The 18,678-nt window shown below is 45.5% G+C and overlaps 1 long non-coding RNA gene and 1 pseudogene across 2 annotated transcripts; one reads left to right on the plus strand and one right to left on the minus strand.

Annotated features, from left to right (window-relative positions):
* LOC119385926 (insulin-like growth factor 1 receptor) overlaps nucleotides 1-5,974 on the minus strand; it is a 178,297-nt pseudogene extending 172,323 nt beyond the window's left edge.
* A 118-nt stretch (nucleotides 5,975-6,092) lies between these two features.
* LOC119387345 (uncharacterized) lies at nucleotides 6,093-12,341 on the plus strand. 2 transcript variants are annotated; one of them, XR_007415413.1, is made up of 3 exons: nucleotides 6,093-6,209; nucleotides 8,734-8,887; nucleotides 12,282-12,341. It is a non-coding gene; the product is annotated as an uncharacterized LOC119387345 (long non-coding RNA). The 2 variants fall into 2 exon arrangements; XR_005182486.2 differs by having other exon boundaries at nucleotides 8,734-8,892; nucleotides 12,282-12,319.
* The last annotated feature ends 6,337 nt before the right edge of the window (nucleotides 12,342-18,678 follow it).

Here is an 18,678-nt window from a genome sequence, read left to right on the forward strand (position 1 = left end):
CTAAGTCAATGACCACTGATTTTGAAAGAGTATTAACATAAGTTATGAAGGCGAGATTACTTCTGAGATAGACCCACTATACACATCATCTACAAAATGTCAACGGCAAATATAGCATAGAACGCATTTAAAATCAATTTTAAAGCGTATGCCGTGCAACTGAGCGCAAAATGGAGCACCTCGCGACATCGACAACAACTTGGTTGTAACGTAAACAACCAAGAATCACCTCCTTCCGGAGTTAATGAGAGAGAGCATTTATTTGAAGGCAGTGAGGTCGGCCTGAGCTAGTGCGCTCTAGCCTGCACAGAGGAAAAGGGAAAAAGGAGAAAAAAAGGAATGATGAGGGGTGATGATGGGGAGAGGAAAGAGATATGCGTATATTCAATACCACGTAACACAGTAGTTTCGCTGGAGTCTGGTGTCCAGTCCTGTGCCCTTAAAGGAGTACTGACACGAATTTTAAAATGTAATAGTATGGAGAGCTGGGCGAGTTGGTTTGAGGACATTCTTGGAAACATTTCGGCGCGCACACAAAATCGCGCCCGTTTGTCTTCTGGTCTTTCGTTTTCGTCTTTTGTGTGCGCGCCGAAATGTTTCCAAGAATTTCAAAAATTTTCGGATTGTTGCTCTAAATAAAAATTCTTCTGTCGAGAAACCTAAAACGAGTATTGTGGTGACTGGGAAGGCATCGTATATATTGATTACCGCTACCTTAAAAAGACACTTTCGGTTCGATATCGAGGGGGCGGCTTCCCAGTGACGTTTCAAGGCAATGTGACGTCACGGGGATACAGAAAACTCGCGACGTACTAGCGGCAAATCCGTCATCTTCTCGTGGTGCACATAACAACGATGAGTGAATTGTCGTCGAGTGACCCTGACAGTGATTTCTGCGATTTAGGCTGCATGCAGGACGCAGAACTCGCAAACTCGGGGGAACTGTCTTGACTCGTCGGGCTAATGTCCATTGCAGTGGGGCTGGTTTGCAGATGCTCAGCGACGAAAACTTCAAAGTCGAATTAAAATATTTTACACCTGTTCTGCGACTCCGGTGTGTGGACAGCGTTGACGCTGCATACCGAGGAAACGAAAAATCTCCCTTTTGCAATGTCTCAAAATCGTGTCAGTACTCCTTTAAGGAAAACAGCCCAAACGAGGAATGAAGCCGCCGCCGGGAGCCGAACTAACAGACAATAATGCCAAAGAGAGTATAGGAGATGTTATTTTGTAGTAATTAGGATATAAATGTGAAGGAAGTAAAGTGGACGAAAAGATACCTTGCCGCCGGCAGGAACCGAACCTGCGACCTTCGAATAACGCGTCCGAGCATCGGACGCGTTGTTGTCTGTTATTCTGTGTCTGTATTATTCTCTGTCTGCACTGTATGTTTGGCATTACTGTCTGTCAGTTCTCATTATTATTGTGTCTACCAAAGAAAAACGAGCTCTTAAAAGTCATATTCTTTCCTCCTTCCAGGGTTTGTATTACCCGCCACGGTGGTCTAGCGGTTATGGAGCTCGCCTGCTGACCAAAAGGTCGCGGGATCGAATCCCGGCCGCGGTGGCTTCGTTTCCATGGAGGCTAAATGCTCGAGGCCCGCGTACCGAGATTTAGGTGCACGTCAATGAACACCAGACGATCAAAATTTCCGGAGCCCTCCACTACGGCGATCCTCATAATCAGATCGTGCTTTCGGGACGTAAAAACTCCAAAATTATTACTATTATTATTACGAGGTTGTGTTGACTGCCATGCCCCTTGATGGGACGTTAAACCCCAGATATTATTATATGCCATGCCCCCTGCGCGCTCTCCACCACAGTTGTCAACGCGGCGCTCACGTGCACGCGCTGCAGACACTGTTTTGGATAGTCACGTAACAAGCTGTGTTTACAAAAAAAAAAAAAAAAAAAAATCTTAGTCCAGCCTCGCTCTAATACCGAAACTGCTGCGAATGGTCGCTATAAAAACGTCTCCAAATAATTAAAACACCGCAAAATGACACGAGGACGCGAAGCCTTTTTTACGAAGCGCTATAAATGCCAAGCACTAATAATTCAATTCTACACCCTTTCATGCATCTCAAATAGTTTGAGAGTTTCAATTAGGTATCGATAACGATCTATATATGTGACACCTGCTGTCCTGCTCGAAAATTTCAAGCGGGGATCTAAATTCTGCGCAATCAAGCGAGAAAGCAAGCGCTAGACGGAGGCAGAGCGTACAGTACAACCCGTTCGGGTTTCCACCTGGGCGAGAGAGAGGGATACATCTGTCGTAATGAGACAACCCAAAGAGCGGCCATATGCGCCTAACTCCATCTCCCTAATTCGCAAAAGGACAAAGAGGAAGCATCGATAATTCGTCCGCGCACTGACACTACCACGCACACCGAATATGAGCAAAAAAAGTGTAGAAAGGTGGACAGAAAAAAAAGTCAAACAATCGATAGGGAGCAAACACGGTTAACGCTGGGCGAGAGAGGGAGGGAGCATGAAGGAGGGGGTGGGGGGGAAGTATCCGATTTGTCGAGACCGTCCACAGCGCTCGAGACGTAAACAACCCCGGCGGCGCTTTCTGCACAAACATGGACCCCAACAGCTCTATGCGGCATAAGCAACGTCTGCGTCAGCTTCCGTGCCTGCTGCCCGCGGTGTAGCGGAGGAGGGTTCCCGCGAGACGCGCGGAACAAGCAAAGAAACCTGCCGCACGGACAGGCGGGGGGGGGGGGGGGGGACTGGTGGGGGGAGCCCGGGGGAGCAGGCGGCGGTGGCAGCCGCGAACGAACGAACGAAGCCGGGGACTTTCCCGGCAGCAGGACGACGAACTGGTAACCGTACTAGAATGCCCCAACAAAGAAAGACACGGCGGAGGAGAGCGACCGCGTAGCCCCCTCACCGCGTGCGTGCCCCACACCACCACCCTCCGTTCTCCCCACCCCACAAAATGAACGGACAAATAAAGACGAAAACGAGCAACGCAGCACGGCCGCCTCGCTCGCGCTTTTAGGCCTAGCCCCCCAACCACGGGAGGAGTGCGCGCCGTAGCGGCGGCACACAAAACAGAGACGGCGACGGCTGCTGTGAAACACACTCGGTGCTGCTGCTGCTGTTGTGCTTGGCGCCAGCGTCATCCGAACGGCGCCGCCGACAGAGCTCTCCGCCGGCTTGCACGGCTTTACGGCTCCCTTTCCATCGCCGGCCGCTTTCCCCTCGAGACCAAAGAAGACAGAAAGCGAGAAAAAATAAGAAGGCCGCTTGCTTCGGGCTTCCCAACAATGGTAGTACACAAGACACAACCGGCAAGAAAGCAAGCCAGGCACCTTCTACGTCCCAATGTTCCCAGGAAAAAGCAAAAGACGCGCCGCGGCCGGTCGGCTGCCCTGCAGCCCCCCCGGTCTTATTTCCTCCCGCACCGCGCGCGCGTTGACGCCGCCGGCACACATACACGCACGAGACAGAGAGGAGGAAAAAAAAAAAAAACGCGCGCCTTTCTGCTCCCGGTGGATTTCGAGAAGGCCGTCCTCGAACGCCGAGGAGATACCGACAATGCCGCTCCAATTTCTCCCCTCGACCCCGCGCGCAACCTCCCTCCGTTCCTTTTCGAACGCGACCGAAGTACAGATAGCGGAGAACAAAATGCACTCATCGGCCTCAATAGGGGAACACAACATCGCCTAGTGCTCAACACATGGCCAGAACAGCGCCGTCACCAAGAAGACAACGCAGACACGAAGCGTGCTTTTATGATGACACTTAAGGGCTCCCGCGACTTCGCTCCTAATCGAGACGGTTGCCCTATTAGAGGTAGAATGCACGCTGTTATCCGCAACCTATCTGTACAATACCACATTTAATCCCAGGCCCTTTAATTTTCACCTCCATTGTTGCAGCTACAGTGCGTTCTGCAGCAATGCCGTTACTTTCCGTCACCGTCGTGTTTCTACAATCAATCACTGCGACAAGGTGTTCTTTGTTATTATAAACCATAAAAAGCTGAAGTGACCCCGCTTTAACCTGTTGCTGGCAGCTAAACGTTGCAAATGCCAGAAAGTACTGCACATTTTCTGCCATTTAAAACTATAAAAGCAGGAAAGAAAAAGAAACGATCCCGCAGGCAGACGAAGCTTCTAAACCACAACTGCGACAATTCGCAAAAGTCCCAACATTCGTTCAAGAAGTTGTCTTCAAGTGTCGGCCCGAGCCAAATACAGTAGCAGCGGGCTGGTCACTCACATCATGACCTCAATGTTTTGACCTACGTTCAACTCATCATGCAAGAGTTTCTGTGGGATATGATATCGGCATAAATGCTCCTTGATGTCAACTTCGGACCACATGATTTCGGACTACGGTACCGTAACCCCACCCACACTACGATGACGTCACAGCGCGACACCACAACGTAGCAACGCGGCTTAGCAACGGTGCGATGGTCGTGCCAAGAAAGCCGATCGCGTGCGTGGCAGCGTTAATCAAAGATTGCCGCGAGTGATGTGACAGAAAAGCAACGTCTTTTTACCACTTCCGACGGGCACACGCCAACATCAAAGTTACAAAACCCCGTGAAGTAGCATCAAAAGGGTGCCATGCACTACACGCCGACTGCTATCAAACAGTGCGGTGACCCTGTGTCAGGGTTCAGCATACGCCGATGCTGCCCTGTTAGCAGAAAGTCCTTCGACGGCCGGCTTTAGCTCTAGACGACCCATTCGAGTGGAAGGACGCCGCCATGTTTGCTTCCGTAAAGTTAGCAATTGTGGGTTTAATATGGCGGCACGGTCATTTACGATGACGTTGAATTGTGCGTAAATATGGCGGCGGCGGCCAAATGCTGTGACGCCGCGTGACGATTTCCATTTTCGCGACGTCATCAAACGTCAGCTGCCTCAGGCTCCTCGTTGTCGCAAAACTCTACGCGTACAGAAGGTTCTCGGGTTTATGAGCTCCGGCAACACCGCAAGGCGCAGCAACGCCCGAAGCGTGGTCACGAAAAACAACACAAATAAGACAAGCAACTAAAAAAGAAAACTAGCAGCGCCGCCTCGTGCGCATGGCAAGTTTCTGCGATGCGATCGCAAACAACCCAGGCAGCCGGAGGGCAGCCGCTACTTAAAGCTCCGATTCTCTCAGTCGGTTTCACCACCGGCAAAAACTTGTTGTTTACGGCGACAACGTCCGAAAACAAGCGCAGAGGCGGCCCAATCGCCTGGGGCTACAAATACGTAGTCCCGAATGTTTGGCTCCTTTTTGTTATTTTTGGAAGAGAAACCGACCGAACGAGCCGCTAACCCTCGCGTCGCGAACGCTGATCGGCGTCGGAAAGCTGTTGTGCGGGTTGTAAATCTAAATAACCGACGGATGTGGGGTTGGGGTAGACACCACGACTCACCTGTTTGCCGCGATGAAACTCAGCAATCCGATCGTGAGGCACGGTGGCACGGACCGGGGCACCCAAACAAGATCACGGCGGCCCACATGGATGCAAGCGTCGGAGGAAAACAAGGAGACCCCGGAGCGGAAAAATATCGGCAAACGCGTTTGGCTGCGTCAAGCACGATCACACACAACACAGCAACACACGTAGCTCATGACGGGTAGACAATCCGGCCGTGTGGCAGCTTCAACGACGCGGCGTTGTAGCATATTCCGAGATCGTCGGCGACTTCTTTCTTGGACCGCTGCTTGGTCGTGTGTGTATACACCTTGGTCAAAGCGGGCCGGTGGCGGCAGCTAGCTGCGTCGGTCGCGGGGAGTGGGGGAAGGGTGAACAATCTCTTTACCACTTTGGGAAACAAAAACGCACGACCACCACCACATTCATGCCACTTGATCAATCATTTCCGTACATAGCACTTTAGACCAAATAACAGGAGTCGTTGATTGGCCCGAGAGAGAGGTTGAGTCCAAGTATCACGAGTGGGAGGGGGGGAACCGCGTAGGGGCAATCGGCAATGGTCTCGCGAAGATGTAAACAACCGCTGCCGTTGCCAGACGAAGAGAGCGCGACTCGGCTGCCCTTGGATAAATCCAAATCGAAACTGCCGGCGTGTCGCGCGTCTTTTTCTCGAACTCACGTTCCTTTGTATTGCGGTGCGTGTCAAATATTTGCGAATAGTTATGTGAATGTTTATGAATAATGATGCTGCGGAAGGCCAGTGGAAACACCTGGTTTATGCGGGGACGCCAAAGGCGGTAAACGCGGCGGTTCGTTTGTTATTTGTTGTCACTCGGTTCGTGTGACAGCTTCAAACTACATCACTGTTTATGCTATGTAATCGATGTAGTGCCTTTTTTTCACGGTCGTGGACATTCCTTCTTGTCATTTCTGGCTGCTGCAGACGCGTGTATTCTTTTTTAATGTGGTGTGTCCGCTTTCTGGGGTGACAATAACTATTTATCACTTTAGTTAGGTCGCGGTTTCGCTAAGTTGGTGAGGTATCGCATTAAATGAAGGACAAGAATTGTGATAGCACGTTCGCAGCTTCGGTTGCGCCTAACAAAGTAGAAAACTGGGCGAGTTGGTACGTAGTCATCGTTACCGGAAAGCGCGCACTGACGACGCAGACAAAGAGAGAATAACACCGACAACACGATACAAGCGCCCTTGGTTGCGCCGTTTTCACTGTGAAGCACTGGCAGGTACGGCCGTCGCATTCGCGCGTACTGATTGCAACCAAATTTGCTTCTAAAGTTCACTGCACTGAACCTACTGCCGTCAACGTCAGTTGTATTATTGGTGAAGTTCCTTTTAAATATCATTTAGACGTTCATATACCGCACTTCACGCTTTCTTTGGTGGCCTTACTTATGGCTGGAGAAATACAATGTTTCGAGCTAAAGTAACAAGCTTGTATGTATAACACTGTATGCTAGTTGTTGCAGGGGTTGGAAAGTGATTGATGACATTCCCTGGCTTCTTTAGGCGAGCAGCAGGCGTACCGCATTCATTCTGCACTTCGCCAACCACTTGTTGCAGGTGCGTTAAGGCGCAGATATCTGCTAGAGACTGCAGAGGACGCTTACTATTAGAAGACTGTGTCCTTTAAATAATTTATTGAGACCTTTCAAGCTGCAAAGGTCGGGCCCGTACTTATAAATGGAAGCTTTTTGTAAATTTTTCTGACCATATGTCTTGCTGACAGCTTACAGCTGAGCACAGTGCATAGATATTGGTGGCTGCTCTTTTGTGATTCTAAATGTAGCATTGCCATTTATTATTTCTCGTTTGTGTTAACTGTGTTAAGTTTATATTTGTCTTCAGCGCAGGTAAACCTACTGTGAAAGGAACAATTGTGCTGCATAATTTGCTGCTACACCACTGGTAAGTTAATTGAAACTGCCTTAACGTTAAGCACCATATATATTTACAAGCTGTATTTTAGTTGACCTTTTTTATAATTTGTTGCAAATTTCATCATCACTACAGCACTTCAGGCTGAGCACTTGTTCCTGCAGAAAATATTTGTAAGATGTGTGACGATTCCTAATGTTTTAATGTATTGAATGTTTTTACGTAATGCTTCTAGACATATATAATTGTGTAACATGTGCAGTTACAATCCAAATAACTACATGAAGCATGTTCCTGTCATGTTTTGTGTTTATGTCTTTCAGTAGTGAGGGTCTTCCGCTGCCAAATATCTTTATAGAATTTACATTAGTAAATCGTTTGCACAACACAGAGCATAAGCACTACAAGATTTGAGGGCTGTTTCAAGCATTTATCATCTTGTTTTCCTATTTTTAATTTAATCTTTTTTTTTTTTGGCCTCCAGAAAACATCTTAATTTCCAGGTAGGAATACTTTTGTACAATGTTCAAGCAGGCTCGAATCAGTCGGGCCATTTACAGTCCTGAAGTCTTGTTGCCGAAAACTGAAATGGATATCTGGTGTGAAAAAAATGCATCTATATTTACCCAGTTTCTCACTCTGCATCTATTTACACGAAAGGCACACAGACTCGCACTTTACAGCAGCTGTGAACCACTTGCTACTGTACGGGTGACAGCCACAATTTTTGCACCTGGATGAATGCAGCCGCAAAGGTTTCTTCATGTGTGTAGCCTAGTTAAATGCTCTATATGGAGGGCACTTTTTTTTTTTTTTCTGTGCTACTGATGTTTACTCGCTGACATGTTTTAGTTAGATATACACATGTGGGGTCAAAATCAGGCCTGCCAGTTTAAAGCCAGTGTGCTGCAAAAACCGCTCTGAGCAATCATGTTAAATTATTCTTATTCGCTTGGTTTCATTATTCACTAAAAAAGGATTAACTAAGCATTCCTTGATTGGGCTGAGCACTCGATCTTGTCTCGCTTATTATAAAAAAAACACGAGGAATTGCTGATTGTCATTGCATTTACTTTATTTATTTCATTTCAAAATACCATTGATTTCGATTGATATCAATGGTACCAATTCAACATACCAAAATACCAATGACCAAAAAAAGCCAATGATTCGGCCCTAGAAAGCATGGCTACAATAGGGAATAATCAAGCAAATTACATATGAACAAATCTGCTCATAAGGACAACCCAAAATGATGATGTGCGAACAATATCAATAAAAGAAATTTCATGCATTGAACAGTTTTAAAGGCATGAGAGGTATTGTTCAATTTTGAAGCTAAATTACTCGACCTGACAACAGTGGCAGAAAATTTGTTCCAATCTTTTAACAGTCTGGGAAAAGAAATTTAATTTAATATTTTTTTTCCACAAATAGGGACCCGAGGAGGCTCATGGCTGGTGACAGTCGAGTCCTTCGAATCATGACAGGATAGATACGTTTGGCGCGGATTAATTCTGATATTCCTAACAAGCAGTTATAAGAAAACATCAGCTCGTAATTATTGTATACCATTTGCTTACACCTGAAGGTAAGGTGAATATTCTTTCTATACTTGCCAAGTGTCAATCACTGCCTTGTGGTTAACACATTTCAGAACATCCGTTTGAAAGTGAAAATCCCAGAAACTTGTGGCTTATATTAATTTAACTCTTACAGGGTTGGTGTAAGTCATCAATGCAACATGCTTCATTGCCTTTCTAAGATTTTGTTTGCGAAACTAGTTTATATATTGCCAACACACAGACATGGGAGATGTGCGGGGACCAATTAACTATCTTGCACACAGTGACGTCAAGGTGCTTGTATCTTTCAGCCTCCGTAACTGTACTGTTGCTGTTGCCGTAACTGTAATAGGAAGAAGTGGCGGGAGTTTTTTTTTACTTGTTGCACGCACCAGTACGGCTTATTATTAGTGGGATGAAGGCCTTAAAAAAGTACTGGCACGATATTGAGGCATCACAAAAGGGGCATTTTTTATTTCCTTGACATGCAGGGTTAACGCTCTCAACGTACCTGAGGCAGGAAAGACATATAAAATATTTTAGTTTGACTTTCAAGTTTTCGTCGCCTGGCATCTGCAAGTCAACTCCACCGTAATGGGCATTATCATGACGAGTCAACACAGAACTCTGTGCCCTGGATGCAGCTGAAATTGCTTTTGAAGCCGCTGGACAGCAATTCACTCCGAGTTGTTTATGCGGAACATGAACAACTGACAGCAGACTACAGAGTGCTGCTAGTGTGTCAAGAGTTGCTGTCCCCACATAACTTATACCTAGGTCACACTGTGTTTACATGTCACTGTGATACCGCCCCTTTGATATAGAAACCGAAAGTGGATTTTTAAGAAAGTGGTATCAAAAATATATTCACTGTGTTCTGAGGCACTACGATGCGCTCTTTAGTGTTCTCGACACCAGTGCTTTTATTTAAAGCAACAATATGAACATTTCTGAAATTCGTGTCTGTGCTCCTTCAAGTATACAGGGATATGCAGCAAGAGGTCTTGATGGTGAAGGCTGCAATGGGTCCTTTTTTTACAAAATATTCGTGAGATTAAAAGGGTCATGAAGCACCCTTTGGACTTGTTGAAAAAGCACATCCTGCAGAAAGCTGATACGGCTATGAACTGATCAGCCAAATATTGCATTCGTGCCCGCCGCGTAAAGGCTACAAGCGGAGCGCGAAGTTGCCGTTTTCTCAGGAGCCCTCTTTTCAAACAGAGGCCGGTTCTCACTCTTGTCAGTTGACGTTGCGCGTCTGTTTCTCCCTGTCGCAAAAGACATAGCATCCTCATTGGCCGATAGCTGACATAAATCGAGAGTGGCGTTCGGATCAGATGCGCTTCTTGCCACAGGGTGCCGCCACTTGCCAGCGCCGCACTCCTCAGTCTGCTAGCTTTACATGGTAGCCACACTCACACATGCGAATCACAGCAGCAGAGCGATCGCGTTTCATGACACGCACTGACGTAACTTCATTCCCCCGTGCGATCCCTCCCTATGTAGCTTCCAGTGCGCTCGTCAGGACAAGAAGAGAGAGAAAGCGTTGAGAGCATGTGCCAAACCCCCGTAACTCCGCTCGTTCTTGACGGATTCGAGAAATTTTTGCGGCAATCGATTTGGGAGGCAGTAAACTCCGATAATGAGGTCATTAGATCATTACTTAGAAAAGTAATGGTTCATGACCCCTTTAAGTGCAGTTGCAAGAATGCACTGAAAACACTAGATAACTTATCAGCAAGTAATAAATTATTAAAGAAGGCGAATCTAAAACATCATATCATTACAACAATGTTTAAATTGTGTGTTACTATTACTAGAGTGCTGTAGTAGCATGAGCAATAAAACAAGAGCTCATATCTTGGAAGGCATCCTCATGAATGTTCAACAGTTGTGAGAACTTGTGCTTCAACAATGTACTGTAATACTGGGAATGCAGAATTATAATTCATTTCAATATCTCGCTTACTCGGGACTGGACTTGTCAACCCAATAGACGGGGTTATCACATATAGTACTATATAATTTCTTCCTTCAAAGTCTCACTACATCTCTGTTGTGCACTGGTCTTTGGCTTTTTCCATTGGTGTGCATGTTCTCAGTTTAGACTACTCAGTAAAACAAATACAGTGAAACCTCGGTGATACAATCACAGTTCATACAAATTTCGGTGTGATACGAATTTTTCGTTGGTCCCGGCCAAGGCCCATTGGCCTGCGATGTAATGGAGTACGGTTGTTGCGAAGCGATTTTCACCCAGTGACGTTTGATACGAACGTACGCTACCGCCCAGGTACGAAGAGGTGATGTCCGCGCTGTCGCGAAAGACGCACCAAGCACGTGCGAGCGCGGGAACGCAAGCGCAGGCATGCGCACCGCACCGCCAAATTGTCAAAATCACGGTGTAAGAGAAACACTTCTCTTACGGTCAGAATAAACCTTCAGAGGCACGTCATGGCCTCCGAGATTGTGTGCGCGAATCTTTGAGGCTCTTATGTGCCTCCATATGCTTTCGCGTTTAGATTACAGAGGACATTAGAGCCATGCTTTTTTTTTATAACGCGTCGACGCGGGCTGCTGTCAATGTACTGTGTTTACACGTGTCTGCCTTGTGCATCAGACATCCTATGAAATGTGGACGAGGCCCGAAAAAAGGCGAGCGCGGTCTTGGAGAAGGAGTAAAGCCTCACAACATCAACATGCGCGACCGTTGAGGTCACACTTGTGCGGGCACGGCCGTAAATCTACCAAAAAGCATTCCCAACACCTCCGGGATAATAAAAACATAACACTGGACCGTGGTTCTGTAATTTTGTAGCCTTGATTCATCGCGTCAAAGCGCTTCTTTTGTAACTTTCGCTGCAGTACTCCGGTGTCATGCAAAAACGCATACTAAAATTTGGAAGGGGCTACTGCTGTCACGGGTCAGAACGCACCTGGTTCAATAATTAAATACGCGCGTACGGGCTGTATGTATATTTACAAGTGCTGGTATGATTGCTGACATCTAAAAACTTAACTGACAATCATTCAGATTTCTTGCAGACGTTGCTGTGGCCCTGAAAAACAATAAATGAAAATGTACGCCAGCTTTCTTTTGTCGCATGCTACTTTTCCATGCTTTCTGGTGATACGAATTTCGGATGATGCGAATATTTTAGGTGGTCCCCTGAGATTCGTATCACCGAGGTTTCACTGTATTGGGGTATGGTTAGTTGTGTACGATTCAAAATGTAACAAGCTGTCTTCGGACGAGGGCATGAACTAAAGAGCAGTAATGTGCAGTCAAAGAACAGAAAAGAAGTGGAACAGTGCTAGCCTTTGTACACTGATCGGTTCATTTTCTCGTGCAAAGTCACTCTGGTACATTTTGGAATTGTCCACAGATTGTGAGAAGTGCAACCACCAATTTCTCTTCAGGCAGACAACCGTGATGGAGGCAAAGGACCAGTGCACAATGCGGAAATGCAGAAAACCTCTCACTACGAAAAAGGATCGATGCAAATGTGAGCACACCATCTATTGCACAGACGTACGCACAGCTCGGGTAAACCTACGCGCCTCATCACCACAATGATTAGACGTTTGAATTTTTGCATTGCCACGATGCAGGCACACAAAACAGGTCTCACGCCCTTTTGTTTTTTAACAGTAAAGGCAACTGATGGTTTCCACTGCATCTTTTGTTTGTATCCTGCAACCACGTTCAATTTAAGCACACTTTCTAATTAGGTTTATCTGCTCACTGCCCTTTCACCATACAAAATTTAACGATGTAAAATACCCTGCTAAAAGTAATCCTTTATAAAAATCTACACGTGCCAGAAAAGCGAAAATGTCTCAACCCTGCCAATTGTAAGGTAATTATATCTGGAACTATGTTTTGCTGCGCAAGCATGTGGCTCGCTTACACCCTGTAGCCTTGATAGTGCTGAACGGTATTGGTGAGATGGAGTATAGGTGGGGGGTTTTCTCATTCCTGTAAACCACGGTCCTCCGCTGCTTGTCTTGCCTTGGTTGCCAGTATGGGCTGTTCGTTGGTGTGTTGATTTGTCAGCAGGGCGTTTATTGATCTTTGCTTGCTTGAGGAGCTCTAGGTTTTTTCCTACATCCCATACCATCTGGTAGCGTACGTTGACTGCTGTCCTAATGAGATCACTCAATTGCATTACAGTGTTTTTGTACCTTCTGCAGTTCCACTCTCCCAGCTCTATCCTTTTGTATAATGAGGCCAAGAATATGTAGTGCACTTGAGGCACTTATACCCCTCGTACTGTAATTTTGGTGTCTAGTTTTTCTTGCATTATCCTTCCTCTCACACTCATGTGTAGTACCAACAGTTCGAACATTTCTGGTGTGCACGACAGTCCACTGCAGTTGAAGTGTTCTCTTGCATCGATGGCTTCTTGCTGCCCTGCCTATCCTTCTCTTGTACAGGTTGTCAGGTTATCCTCATAAAACGCATGTCCAGTTACTTCGATACGTTTTTTAGGGGGAAGCTTATGGCAGGAATAAATATTGTGACAGGACTAATCCTTGTGTAGTGCCTGTCCTGGATTGTGGGTGTCCAACCCCAACCGTTGCAGTCCTGTCCACGGGGCAGTCCTTCGTGTAGTTGTTAATGTGCTCTCCACATTTGTAATGGCTTAGGTAAAGGAGTATTACTTCATGACCTACATTGCAAAATGTAGCTTTTACGTCAATGGCAGGAAAAAAATCCACCTAGAATCTCCTGTGGTAGTTGTCTATGTGATACATAAGCGAGAGTTTTATTGTAGGTTGCAGCCTTGTCACGAACGTTGTTGTTGGGTGGCATCAGCACGGCGTATTTCATCTTCTATTTTTGCTGATGTTCGTACGTCTGGTACAACCCAAGGGAGGGCGGATCCTACGACCACCAAAACGATGGTTCGGCATCAAATTTTCGCAATGTAAGAATTTTCCTGGTGTGTGCAATCCTCCATGTCGGCTTTACATGTTGTCCTAGGAAGGGCTTTTGTTCCACTATGACGAAGTTTGACGAATCTTTCATAGAAAGTGTTGACATTTGTTTTGCACCATGGGTACAACGTATTCATATTGTTCAGATATATTCACCTTCCGCGAGTGTGGGTGTGTAGCCCAGTGGTTAAGACACTTGCCTTAGGAGCATTGGAGCCTGGTTTCAAAACTTGGCACCACCAAGAAAATTTATTTTGTTTTATGCTTTATTTCTTAACAGCGATGATGGTGTTACGTGACAGAGGGACAGATAAATGGACGGACAGTTTTCTCTTTGAGTCGGCATAGAGGTGCTTACACATTTAAAATTTTAACACGAAAGTGTTTTATGCCAGGGTCCACCAAGACTTTCATGACGTATTTCCATCACAGAAGTACGTCAGCAAAATGAATGCCACCAGATGGCAAAGAAAAAAAACTCAGATGGCAAAAAAAAAGAGAAAAAAAGGAAGAAAAAGTTCCATTGATGGGAATCGAACCCATGACCTCTCGGTCTGCGATGATGGCTGACGGGCGTTTAGCCCACTGAGCTAGCGCCAAACACGTTACGGAGGCAACATGAACGCGCCTTTTATCTTTCACACTTGCCTCTCAGAATGATCTTGGGTGGATGGATGCTATGAGCGTCCCCTTTATAACGGGGGGTTGACATCTGTGCCACCAGGCTCGAAAAAAAAAATAAAAAATGCGCCGTTGCAACGACCGTCCCATTCGGCGCATTTCCAATACAAGTTTAATTTCATCAACGCTTTAACACACCGTGAGGTGGCGGTTTTAGTGCAAACCTCACTCATAGCATGCATGTATATCGACAAATAGCTCTCCGACGCTCGCCTGGCTGTCGCACCGCGTTCCCTGCTCGCCCTGTGAGAAGTAACGGCCAGGCTAGAGGGAAGACACGACACACATAGCGTTTCTCTTTGCATTTCATGACGCTTTAAAGGAGTGCATATCGAGCATTAGTGTTTATTATGTGCTTGTTGATGCCATCTTTCCGCAGGATTCACCATATGCGGAGTCCACGTATATGTTAAGAACTTCAGCTACCATAAGGGTTAAGTCATGATCACGGGCTTTTGTCGTCGGTACGGAGATGTGCCACTAGGCGTCAACGTGAGTGCGATGCGTCCACATCAAGCGGTGCTATATTTTATTTGCCAAACAACAGTAGACATTGTACAAGCTCTCGTATACCAATGCACTATAAACAATAAACTACTTCTGTGACGACACGTTTCACTTTCGTGTTATACCGATTCCTATGATGGAGGGATCAACCAACCATCTTTTTTCTTTCCTCTATGTGCTGTGAGCTTCGACATCACAACACGCGCTGTCTTAGTTGACAGTAAGCTTTACTTGACTTGTCTTATTGTGGAGGTCATGGTAACGTACTAAAGGATGACCAGGCTTCGGAACTGTGATGAGCCAGCTTCCACTTGTGTCCGCTGCTGTAGGTGGCATGCTACTATGTCATGAGAGAGTAAGTGTAACATCTGAAGCTGCAAAAGTTCAGGTTGAGGGTTTAGCAAGAACTATTAACTATAACTGTTGTACTAAAGTTCTGCTATATTTGATAAGGCTAGCTGTTGAACCTTTATTTATGCCCTAAAATATCTGTGTTTATATGAAAGGTCCAGTTCTAGTCGCGCTATCAATGCGTGCTGGCGGCACTAGCCAGATGATAAGCCACGGCCATGCTCATTCTCTTCAACAAGCCTTCCTCCACCACCAAAACATCCTCACCCTTTACATTGCTTGTCAAGTTGTCAACAGCAAAACTACTTACAGCACTAGTTTACTCATGCATTATTGCATATTTCATAGCTTCGTTGCCCAAACAGACAAGGTATCAATAAGAGAAAGCTAAGCCCATTGTATTCAGTCCATCTATATTGCACAAGGTCTGTCCATGCTTAAGTGGAAGCTAGGGCAAGCTTTTACGGCATGCTTCAGAACTAAAACAGTGCAAACCGCAGGAAACTAGGCCTTACACTTCAAATTTCATTGTTCGTGCAAGAAACTGCGAGATACACAACGCCAAATGCAAACATGCTTCCAACTATTTATAAACCTCGCAGAACTGGAACTGCCTTTCTTAGTCATGCTGACTTTAAGTCAGTTCCGGATAATGCTAATAGATATAATTGATTAGAAAGTCATTATCCATGTTCGTCTAAGGTTGTTAGACGTTACATTGATCCATGCACTGCTGGTGGGGACAAAGCCCACAACCATCGTGAAGGTTGTGGTTCGGTCTCCACTGGCGGCTGGTTGATTTTTCATGCTCTTTAATTCATTTTTCCGTTATGTTACAATTACTGCACCTCAATCAAAACTACAAATAACGCTTGCTATGCTTTCCTTGGCTTCATTACGTTGTGTCTATCAAAAAAAGAAAGGCCCTTCAATCTATCCCTCTTCCTTTGTTCATTTACCACTAATGACCGATGAGGACAGTGAAAGAAAAGACACGAACGACACTAAAACTTGCAACTCATTTATTAAGGACAAATGTGAAGGAACAGGTACACACTTAGTACACATGTACAGAACACAATAATAACTTCACATATCGGCCAACTTGTGGATCAACCACTTGTAAAGACAACTGATTTCTGCGTCAAACAACTTTACAAAGCCCCTTTGTTGTATCCTCTTGTGCTTGTTTTTGTTTCATTTGTTTCTTTCGTTTAACCATTGAAAGTTGGTTGCTTGTCTAGTTTTCCATGAATCACAGTAAACAGCCAGCATATGAAGCTGCAAGGTCGTATCTTGCTAGTGCTTTTATTGAACGAACTTGTCACGATTTATTGAGAACCATTCAGCCTATTCATTGAACGAAGTGTCTGTAAATAGTAAAGATGAAAACATAGCAAAGGAACATCACAGCTGTTATTCTTTTTCTTCACTATGATTGTTATTTCACCGCATTGCTTAACTGGTCATTCAGATTTGTGAGGTGCTGCTTAGGTTGTTTATTAATATTGAGGTGTGGTGGAGGGACTTGATTTGGTATAGAGCTGTAGTACGTTGAACCAGGTACACGCTTGTATACAGGACACTGGCACTAATCCCTAGAAACCATGTCAGTAGGCACTCGTTAAAAGATGTCGATCAAATTAAACTGAGGGTTGCTGATTTAGCTTGTGTGAGTAAGTGGAACAACATTTAACTTTTTCAGACATCCACTCAGCAGACAGCAGTGCTTTGGAACCTTAAACACATCCATGCTTGCTGGACTCTGACCACAAGGGTTGCTGTTGCACTAAATGTTTTGACAAGGGGACTTATTTTTTTGGGCCAATCAATGCTTTCCTCGGCACTTCTTTTTGTTACCAGACCGTCAACTGACAACACGATCCCTCCCCCTCTGCCAATCTAGCACTGTTGCAAGTTGAGGAGAGGCTTCAGCTTGTGGAGAACGTACATTTCTCCATTGAAACACATTTATAATACAACACTTCTTTCACTACACAATCACTGAACTGGTCTGAATGAAATATATGGCAGTTGGGAGAGAAAGTTCAATTCCAGCAACTGATCGAAAAATCTTGATTTAGGAGCTTGAATTTCCTAACACTTTTGTCACAAATAGAAAAGCTTAAGAGGAATGAAGCCCTCAGTTTAAATCCGCAACGCTGCATCAAAAACAGATGTTGCCATTCTACAAACTGCATCTGCAACCTTGAGGGTGCATGCGTCATATACAAGTTTATAGCTTTCATAAAATTGATAGAATAGTCTATGATTTTGCAACTGTCCCCTCACAAATTAGTGGTACGTACATTGCACATCTATGGTACAGAATATATGTTTTTCTCAGCTTTGCTAATGACGCATATACACGTAAGTGGTACAATTGCGTCATTTAAAAGTGCTTCCACTGGGGCTAGTTGGTATGGCATTCTGAAGTGTAACGTTGCGCTGCATAGATGCACAGAGAGGAATGATGCAAGAATGCAAAACGGTCAAGGACCTAGCACAAGGTCCTTGTCCGTTTTGTGTTCTTGCGTCATTCGTCTCTGTGCATCTATGCAGCGCAACGTTACTCTTCACTTCCATCGTGTTTTATTGCTTGTCTTGGAGTTGCTATTTTTGCTGCCTCCGTGTAGCAGAAGAAATGTCCCTGTAGCACAGGTTTGTTTTCATGCCAGCTCCCAGCTCAAGGCGCAAACTTTCCATGCCACTGTTGCCGACCACAGAGAGGGCGTGTTTATCACGGGCCAGCAAGATCTCTTATCTCTGCACGAGCATCAGAGCTTTTGGGGTGAGCTCACAGGGATTTCATGCAGCAGCCCGGAGGTGTTCGTTTTTCCCGCTCGGCCTCTAGAGATAAGATTCTTGTGACACCGCAGAGAAAGTGCTTCCTTGTAGGTAGGACAGGACCACTTTGAAAACAAGGACTTTGTCCAGGGCACGAGTCTGTCATTGGGGCCACTTGTGTTGTTCATTTTCCTCTCGTGTGTGTGCATGTCTGCCTGCTTACGGTGGTGTTTGCGCAGCAGTGGTCTGTAAACGTGTAAGATGCATAAGCACAGATAACTGCGGAGCCTTAAGTAAGCGACATGATAAGACGAAGAGATACAAAGCACGTTGAATAGCAACAGCATGTGTAAAGAATAGCTGTCGCAAGAATAATTGACTCAATTAGCAGCAGCGAGTCTTGGTTGTTTAGACTGTGGTACATGATCTTGCAGGTTATTCGGACATGCCTGGTTGAGTCTGTTATCCCATCTAATCGTTTACAAAAATTTTGTAGTGTGCATATAGAACTAGGTACAATTCTAAAACCATGTCAGCAGTAGGCATGTTT

Source organism: Rhipicephalus sanguineus, chromosome 3, assembly GCF_013339695.2.
Source record: "Rhipicephalus sanguineus isolate Rsan-2018 chromosome 3, BIME_Rsan_1.4, whole genome shotgun sequence".
Taxonomy (NCBI): Eukaryota; Metazoa; Arthropoda; class Arachnida; order Ixodida; family Ixodidae; genus Rhipicephalus; species Rhipicephalus sanguineus.